Here is a 10,429-nt window from a genome sequence, read left to right as displayed (position 1 = left end):
ATGCCAGATAAGGCCGTCATCTGCTACATACGCAGCTGATGTCATGGGTCACTCTGTGTATATTCTTTGGTTGGTTGTTTAGACTTGACATGAAGTTTTTGTCATACAGGAAGGGAGCTCTGGGAGGAGGGTCTGGTTGGTTGATATTGCTCTTCTTCCTATGGGGTTGAAAACCCCTTCAGCTCCTTCATTCCTTCCTCTAGCTCCTCCATTGGGGTCCCTGTGCTCAGTCTGATGGTTAGCTGCAAGCATCCTCATCTGTATCAGTAAGGCTCTGGCAGAGCCTCTCAGGAGTCATCGATATCAGGCTCCTGTCAGCAAGTCCTTCTTGGCATCAGCAACAGTGACTGGGTTTGGCGACTGCATATGGGATGGATCCCCTTTGGAGCAGCCCAGAAGATCATGTGTAGATCCTACAACAACAAATGCCCTGATCTCTAAAACCCCAAAGAGACCACCTGAAACCATAGCTCTGATGCACACGAAAGTCTTTATTCTGTTTATTCCACAAACCTTCCTGGTGCAACAGGATTGGAGAGCAGACCTGAGGTCTAGGGAAAGGGGGTTTATAACAGAAAAAAACACAAGTGGAGCTTTACAAGCCTGGCATTACATGTGAGGGTAAAAGAATGACCTCTAAACTAATTGGTTTACAGCACCTGGTTAAACCATAAAGAGGATTCTTAGAATGGAGACTTAAAAACAAGATGGAGTTTATTCTGCTACCTCAGTCCCTTCAAAATCTGGAACCAAGTTTATTGACTACCCCAAGATATTCCAGATGCCAGAGCCATGGGATTTCTGCTGACAAAGCTATTAACAGGAAGTAGAACCAGCCAGGAGAAAGTTTGTGCAGTCAACAAAGAGGAAAAGGAGTTGGAGATCTGAAGACTGCTTTGACATCAGACATCCCAACTTGCTTTGGGGATTAGTTAAGTGGTTGGATGGATGTCAGAACTGAACTTTGGACTTTTAACATTGTTGAGATTGCTATAGACTCTGGAGACTTTTGAAGTTGAACTAAGTGCATTTTGCACTATGCTAAAATTACAGCCCCCATAGACTCGTTTCAACAAGGCATTGGGGCCAGGGTGTGGAATGTGCTGCTTTAAATATGTTTGGCTCAGAAAGTAGCACTATTTGGAGGTGTGGCCTTGTTGGAGGAATTGTGTCACTGTGGGTATGGGTTTTAAGACCCTCATTCCAGTTGCCTGGAATAATCTTCTGTCTGCCTTTGGATGTAGAACTTTCAGCTTCTCCAGCTCCATATCTCCTGGATGCTGCCATGTTCTTACCTTGATGATTAAATGGACTGAACCTGTAAGCCAGCCCCAATTAAATGTCCTTTGTAAGAGTTGCCTTGTTCATGGTGTCTGTTCACAACAATAAAACCATAACTAAAACAAGATATGTGTGCTATTATTGTCTTTTCTGTAACTTAGTAATTTTAAAATTATGCCTTTAGGCATATTGCACAGAGTTTAGAACTTACATTAACCTAAAAACCTGTGCATGTTTATTCACAGGAAGTTAATCTAAAGCAGTTAAACTAAAATAATCCTCAACAATTACTGAATGAATAAAAAGAGGAAAACCATGCAGTGGAATAGAAAGGAGCTAGGGCAGACATTTGTTTTGATTTGGGCATCACCCCAGGGATTTATTCTGATTAAAATATGACAGCGTCAGTGTTTAGGGATTCATATTTATCAGTGGATGCTTTTCTTAACAATAGGAAATGTTACTTTAAAAAGGAAAGGTTATAGAGAGAAGTGGTATAGGGCTTGCCTTGCAAATGGTCCTCACGTATGGGGAAAATGACAGTTTCAAAGGTGTACATATTGTATAATATTAACCATTTATTATTATTTTGGGTTTTACTGGCATGGTCCTAGGCAGTTTCCCAAGTCTTCTCTCTCTTCTCTCTCCTTATTTTGCCCCTCTATTCTCTGTGTTTATGGAGGACAGATGTTATTTGAGGAACCTGTCAGTCATTGCATTAAAGTTGGTCCACTTCTCTTTGTTTCTTACAGCAGAAGTTTTGATGTGATTCCCGACTTTACTTCCTTGATGGATCTAAATTTAATAAACCAATTAGCATCAATTAATCATTCTGTGACTGTTGATACTGAGCGGGAAGCTAGCTCAAAGTGCATACTGCCTGAAACTGACAGAGCATTCTCTGCTCAAGCTTCATTCATTCAGATCTTATTCAGATGTGGTGCGTGGACTCAAGTAACCATTTTATATAGTGTTTAAAATAATTTCAATGTTTAATACAAATTTAATTCCCTAGTCAAAAGTTTTAATGAAAAATGACATTGAAAGACAATATAAAATCATTAATAATATCTTTTCATTTCTTCTGATTTTGGTTATATTTGGTGAGAATTTTTCATTTTTCTTATTATTTAACCATTATTTATGATTTTGTTGAGGTTTATCATTATCAAAGAAAATTTAAAAAGATAATCCCATTTTGTGAAACTTACTAAGAGGAATTATATGCTTTGATAAGCCTGAGCTTCATTAATATGTTCAAAGTCTTGTTAAAATGAAGTGTGTATTTCTATTTCCATGAGAAGTCACACATTGACTTACAGACAGAAATCTCATGAGTACAAGAGAAAGAAGCCAGTGTATCTAAGAGCCCACTGCCATTTTCCCATCACAGTGATAAGATCTGTGCTTGTCTTGGGCATGGGCTTCTACTTTTGTTCTGTGATCTTAGACGTGTGTTCTTCTAACTGGCTGGACATGAGGAGCCATGGATATTTAATAAGACGGCCCCTAGGCTCCTTTATCCAAATGCTTAGTGTCCGGGGAGTAGAATTCTTTGATTTTGGGATGATTTGAAGGATTAGGAGGTGTGGCCTTGTTGAAGGAAGTATGTCGTTGTGGGTAGGTTTTCAGGTTTCAAAAGTTTATGCCACTCTCCCCCACCTGCCCCTCAGTCTGCGGATTAGGATGCACGTCTCAACTACCTGGTCAGCACAATTTCTGCAAGGCCTGCTGCTATGATGATAACGGATTCACCCTCTGAACCTGTAAGCAAGTCCAAAAGTAAGTGATTTATTTTATAAAAGTTGTCATGACCAGGGTATCTCTTTACAGGAATAGAACATTGACTATGATAGGCATCAACTCAGAGAGACCTACCATGGCTACACTCGATTGTATTCGGTGGTATTGATCCTTTTATGTGTAAAGAATTAACAAAATCAGAGAAATTCCTTCCTTATGACTTAGAATCCTGGAAGTCCAAGCTTACTTCTCAACAGAAGTATTTCTTAAAATAAACTAATAAAATCGCCATAAAGGAAAACATGAGAAATACATTCTGAAAGTATTATTTTCCCTCTTTCTTCATCTGCTTGTCTGTTGTAGGAAGTGTTAAGAAAACATAGAGACTGATTTCCAGAATGGTTGTACCAGTCTGCAATCCCACCAACAATGGAGGAGTGTTCCTCTTTCTCCACATCCTCACCAGCAGGTCCTGCAAGACTGAACCCCCAGTGAACGTGATTGTTGGGGGAGGGCGGTAATGGGGGGAGGATGGGGAGGGGAACACCCATCGAGAAGGGGGGGAGGGGTTAAGGGGATGTTGGCCTGGAAACCAGGAAGGGGAATAGCAATCGAAATGTAAATAAGAAATACTCAAGTTAATAAAGATGAAAAAAAAAAACAGGCAAATTATGGTCAATAATCCTCACTGTCAAAAAAAAAAAAAAAAGAAAAAGAAAAAAGCAAACAGAGACAATAGTCCAGCTTCATTAATGTTCTCGTAGTAATATGCATTGTAGTAATGTGCATTGTTAGAATTGGCAAATGGAAGGCAAAAAGACATTGTTAATTATTTATTAGTTCAAATTACTTTTACTTATTAAAATATTTCCAGCTTTCAAAGTTTAACCATAAAAATATATAACTATTTTCAGACAAATAATGACGTTTCATGATTTTAAAATAAGACTTTTAGTGTGTGTGTGTGTGTGTGTGTGTGTGTGTGTGTGTGTGTGTGTCAGTGTGCGTGCCTTAAGAATAGTCAGATGGCATGGAGCAGGAGTTAGAAGCAGTGGCAAGAAATTGGTCAGGGATGCCTGGAATTGAATTCCAGTTCTGTGCAACAGTAACTCGAAAACTGAGCCATCTCTCAAGTCCTATATTTGAGGATTTTTTTTTAATATTTGACTGTGTAACTGGTCAGTTCTCACAGTGTGTTACATTACTACTACTACTGTATCAGAATGTTTGAGTATCTTTGTCTTCCTTTCTTTCCCTTCTGATGTCTGTATATCTGCCTGAGTAACTTTCTGTTTCTCCCACACTCTAACTTGTTGTTATCTCAGGAGCATTCTCTGTCTTCTTGGACTGTCTCTGCTCTAGAATTCTGCCTTCTTTCTCACACACAGATGTAGATAATCCACCCTTAACTCAGCCTTGAGAAAAACAGACCTCATTCACGGTCTTCTCTCTTTATGAATTTGGTGGCTCAGCAGCGTGGCTTTAGGGTCATTGCCTCATTTCTATTACATATTCTTCATCTCCATTAAAGCTGTAAAAGTTTCCCAAAGAAGAATCTTAAAAAACTTTCAAACACAAATTTCACAGTATAAATGAAGCTTAATAGAGGGTGGTTTATAATTTGTCAGTTCTGGAGGATTTGGGCTTTTGTTGATACAGATCAGCAGCGGATTTTCAGACTATATTTACCATCTTCATTGTCACAAAAATTATGATTAGACTCAACAGTCATTGTACCTCTAGGAAAGATTCAAGAACTCTGCTTTCCTTTCTTTATCCCCAGGGGCTGTACTGAAGGTCATAAAAACTATAAACTGTCATTTCCAGCCAAACATTACACATCTACAGAACAAGAACCTTTAGTTTTCAAGTTTGATTATGCCACTTGTTTAAGGTTATTAGCTGTTATAAATGGCTTATAATTTTGCTAATTAATGGGTTAAATATCAATTTAAAGTAGATTATTTTACATTAAAAAGAATGAGCACATTTTACAAGATCTATTGATAATTACCTTAACAATTGATTATGAGGAACAGATGACTTTGAGTTTCCTTGGTGTATGACTCATTTATAAATGCACTGTTTACTTATGAATTCTCACTCAATGTATTATTTCAAATAATTGATTTTTCCAAACAGAAAGGATTAAAAACTTATTGATGATACTTGGAAGACTTATCCCAACAGTCAATTTTTTTCAATTTTATTATTTTTAAAATATTTTTAGCAATATGAAAGTTCCCTAGAAATACTAATTTAAAGTTCGGATCAGTTATATGTAATTTAAAATCTTACATAATACCATATAAAAAGGAACTTTAAGGAACTAAAGGTGAGTTCAAGGATGAACATATTCCTCACAACCATGAATATTTTATGAATATGTAGGAAACTACCACATGTGGGTCCTTTCATAAAGGTGGGAGGATCCAACACAAATAGGTCTCTTCACCCACTTGAGACACATGAGCAAAGCAGAGGTTTTTAGACAGTCTTCCCTGGAAAGCTGAAGACGTTTTAATGACCTCTAAGATGAAGGGTGAGAGTGGGATGCCCTCTGGACATTCTTTCATCAGAAGTTTCTTTTGTGGAGCTACAATTTGGACTAAAGAACAAAGACATACAAATCAGTCTAGATAAAGTCAACCTGGTCTAATTCCAGATCTAGGAAAGGAAAGAACCAGAGAGGATTCCATAGAAGGCTCCTGGTAAGGAACATGGCTGTGTAGTTAGGAGACTGAACTGCTGAGAAAGGCTTGCAGGCTGAGAAGTTCTGTTGTGAATATAATATGGGTTCCTGAAATGAGGACTCAGTGTGAGAAAACAAAAAACCACAAGTACACCTGCCTATTCAGAAACCAAAGCCTCTCTATGTCAGTTGTTGGTAACCAGAGACAAACAGGGAATATGTCTATCAGTGAATTCAATTAGATCCCAAACTCTGACAGACATTAAAAGAGGTACATTCTCTCATCAAGATAAGTACAGTGTTAATCAACATTTATGTGTCCCTTAACTCTCAAGTAATTGCAAATCAAGTTTCTCTTTGTAGCCTCTTTATCTTTTCGAATTCTCTATTCCTCTACTGCTTTCTCATTGTTTCCAAAATGTATGACTTACTCAGTCAATGCCCTTGAGTACAATGTTGACTTTAATTACTGTTTTAATAGGCTTAGAAAATTCCTTTTATTCTCACAAGAAGATTGATGCTAAAGAGATAGTCCTGGATAAAATCACTTCTTTTGATGCATGTCATCTAAATATTAAGTGACATCTTTCTTACTACTTAACCACCCACTCCTCCCCACTAGCTTTTGGAGGAACAGATCTCCTTTGTCAAAATTGCACACTTTACATGTCTAACATTTACATACAAATAAGAAAAAAATCACTGCTGCACAATTTGGCCTCCCTGGGCTTCAGTGCGAACTGCACCTGCTTTCATATGCTTCCTCACACAAACCCACACAATCTTCCACTCATACATGCATTTAAAAAGTAACTTCCACATGGTCTGTCCTTGACTAGATTTCATGTTCCCTGAGCCCAAGGTCTTCTAGACATCAATGTCTGTGACAAACCCCCTCTGTTACCCGAATGCATTCTCTGTGTACATTATTATGACTCATTCTGTGTTTGTTGCTTTGTTCTCCATTACCTACTCTGTAAAAGAAAGAAAAGAGTACATACATATTGGCATGTCCTTCATGTTCAGCATTTTGTCCTTTGTAGTGATTGGACCCAGTATATTCTTACTGAATGAACATACAATTGGATGAGACAGTAGAGTCTGACTCATAAAAAGAATAGAAGCAATTGCTCACATCTTTAACTGGAGAAATGGTAGGACCACTTCATAGCGTGTTTATCACATTTGAATGATTGAAAATGTTTGAATAATACTTGATGAAGAGGATCTTTATGTCAGTATTAGCTCTTTTTCTTAGAGGCAAGTCTAGTGGTAATAAGGAACATATTTCAGCACATAGACTCATAAACAAGAACCAGGGAGTGGCAGTTGGGAATGCTAACTAGAATCAATGACCTGTGGAAACAGAAATTAACAAAATTACCTCTGCAGCTCCAAATTCCTCTCATTAAGCTGAACAAATGCAAATTTTGAGCCTACTAATAAAGGTATTATAAGACAGCATAAAACATGATCACCACCAGGAATGAATGAAATTTTAACAGCAAAATTAAAATAACTATAGCCAGGGCCATGGATCATTCTGAAGCTCAATAACCAACAATCTTAATCTCCCCTGCAAAGTGGTGAATGCTGAGTTAGTATTGCCACTTTGATTTTTATTTATTTTTAAATACTTATTTTACTTTTAATTATGTGTCTGTGTATTTATGGGTATATATGAGTGTAGGTGACACCATAAAAAACCTAAGATTCCTGGAGCTGGGGTTGGAAATTGTTGTGAGTTCACACAGGTGCATGGTAGGACTTTAAATTGAGTCCTCTGTAAGTGTATTAGCTGCGAATTGTTATAAGGCAAGAGCACATCATTATGTTGTTGGACCCAGTCTCAAATATACTCACACAAATCTCTCTCTCTGTCTCTCTCTCTCTCTCTCTCTCTCTCTCTCTCTGTCTCTCTCTCTCTCTCTCTCTCTCTCTCTCTCTCTCTCTCTCTCTCTCACACACACACACACACACACACACTCACACTCAGTGATTCAACCAAAGTACTGAATGAACTCATACACTAGACATCAATGAAGAAAAAATTAAATGTAAGACTTGGGGCTGAAGAATGAATAAAAATCCAATTAAAGAATATTATAGCTCATAGAATGCGGAGCCAGCTCTTGGTTTTCTGTGTGGTCTCATCGTCAGCACAGCCAGGCCTACAGGCAAGCAACCATGTCTAGTAACCTGCAATTGGCATTGATCTTGGCACCACCTATTCGTGTTTGGGTGTCTTCCAGCGTGGAAAGGTGGAAATAATTGCCAATGGCAGGGTAACTGCACCACACGAAGCTATGTTGCTTTCACTAACACAGAATGATATTTGGGGATGTAGCCAAGAATCAGGTTGCTATGAACCCCACAAACAGAGTTTTTGATGCCAAATGTCTGATCGGACGTAGGTTCGATGATGCTGTTTTTCAGTCTGACATGAAGCACTGGTCCTTCATGTTGGTGAATGATGCAGGCAGGTCCATGGTCTAAGTCAAATACAAAGGGGAGCCAAAAAGTTCCTACCCTGAGGAAGTGTCCTCAATGGTTCTGACAAAGATGAAGGAAATTGCAGAAGCTTACATTGGAAAGACTGTTACCAATGCCGTGGTCACGGTGCCAGCTTACTTCAATGACTCTCAGAGGCAGGCAACAAAAGATGCTGGAACTATTGCTGGCCTCAACGTACTTCGAATTATCATTGAGCCAAATAGTGCTGCTATTGCCTATGGCTTAGATAAGAAGGTCAGAGCTGAAAGGAATGTGCTGGTTTTTGACTTGGGAGGTGGCACTTTTGATGTGAAACTTCACTATCGAAGATGGAATTTTTGAAGTCAAATCTACAGCTGGAGACACCCTCTTGAGTGGAGAAAGCTTTGACAACCAAATGGTCAACCATTTCATTGCTGAGTTTAAGCAGAAGCACAAGAAGGACATAAGTGAGAACGAGAGAGCTGTCCGGCGTCTCTGCACTGCCTGTGAGCGGGCCAAGGGCACCCTCTCCTCCAGCACCCATGCCAGTATTGAGATTGATTCTGTGATGGAATTGACTTCTACACCTCCATTACCCATGCTCAATTTGAGGAATTGAATGCTGCCCTCTTCCATGGTACACTGGACCCTGTAGAGAAGGCATTTCGAGATGCCAAACTAGACAAGTCACAGATCCATGATATTGTTCTTCTAGAATCCCCAAGATTCAGAAACTTCTGCAAGACTTTTTCAATGGAAAATAACTGAATAAGAGCAAACACCGATGAAGCTGTTTCCTATGGTGCAGCTGTCCAGGTGGCCACTCTATCTGGAGACAAGTCTGAGAATGTTCAGGAATTGCTGCTCTTGGATGTCACTCCTCTTTTCCTTGGGATCGAAACTGCTGGTGGAGTCATGACTGTCCTCATTAAGCACAATAACACCATTCCCACCAAGCAGACCCAGACTTTCACCATCTACTCTGACAACCAGCCAGGTGTACTCATCCAGGTGTATGAAGGTGAAAGGGCCATGACCAAGGACAACAACCTGCTTGGGACATTTGAGCTCACAGGCATACCTCCAGCATCCCGTGGGGTTCTACTTTTGACATTGATGCCAATGGCATCCTGCTGTAGATAAGAGCACAGGAAAGAAGAACAAGATCACCATCACCAATGACAAGGGCTGCTTGAGTAAGGAGGATATTGAGCACATGGTCCAAGAAGCTGAGAAGTACAAAGCTGAGGATGAGAAGCAGAGAGATAAAGTTTCCTCTAAGAACTCACTGGAGTCATATGCTTTCAACATGAAAGCAATTGTTGAAGATGAGAAACTTCAAGGCAAGATCAATGATGATGACTAACAGAAGATTTTTGACAAGTGCAATGATGTCATCAGCTAGCTGGATAAGAACCAGACTGCAGAGAATGAAGAATTTGAACATCAGCAGAAAGAACTGGAGAAGATCTGCAACCCTATCATTACTAAGCTGTTCTAGAGTGCTGGAGGAATGCCTGGTGGAATGCCTGGTGGCTCCATCTGCTGGTGGTTCTTCAGGCCCCACCATTAAAGAGGTGGATTATGTCAGTCCAGGTAGAAGGTATAGCATTGTTCCACAGGGACCCAAAACAAGTAACCTGGAATAATAAAACTATTTAAATTGGCACGAAAAAAAAGAATACCATGGAAAACTGGAGCAAGAGGAAGGATAAAGTATGAAGGACTTATGGATGAAATTAAAATCTCGCCCGGACCAGCGGAGGATCCCTGCCTTCAGCAGCTCTCTGCTCCCAGGCCCCCCGGAGGGGAGTTCTGGCCGCCTGGTCGGCAGGCACCCTGAGGCAGCAGAGCGGAAACACCTCATGAGCAAACCTGAGCCTGGGGACCACAGGTAAGACAAACTTTTCTGCTACAAACGACTTGCCTGGTGATCTCGGTCACACAGAGGCGGAGTTCCTCTGGGGCCGACACTCCGGTGTTTGGCCAGAGTCCCGGACCAGCGGAGGATCCCTGCCTTCAGCAGCTCTCTGCTCCCAGGCCCCCGGAGGGGAGTTCTGGCCCCTGGTCGGGCGGGCACCCTGAGGCAGCAGAGCGGAGGAGACCACCAACGCTGCCCACCTCTGCCCACATCCCTGGCCCAGGAGGATACTGTATACGGCCTCTGGGTACCCGTAGAGGAGGGCCCAGGAGCAGCAGATCCAATGCGTCTGAGGACCGCACCTGAAGGGACCGACC

The 10,429-nt window shown here is 40.5% G+C and overlaps 1 pseudogene; it reads left to right on the top strand.

Annotated features, from left to right (window-relative positions):
• The first annotated feature begins 8,065 nt into the window (after positions 1-8,065).
• Positions 8,066-9,692, top strand: LOC116892060 (annotated as a pseudogene).
• Positions 9,693-10,429: the final 737 nt, after the last annotated feature.

Source organism: Rattus rattus, chromosome 2, assembly GCF_011064425.1.
Source record: "Rattus rattus isolate New Zealand chromosome 2, Rrattus_CSIRO_v1, whole genome shotgun sequence".
Taxonomy (NCBI): Eukaryota; Metazoa; Chordata; class Mammalia; order Rodentia; family Muridae; genus Rattus; species Rattus rattus.
Note: the sequence above shows the minus strand (reverse complement) of the source record. Positions and strands in the feature narration are given on the sequence as shown.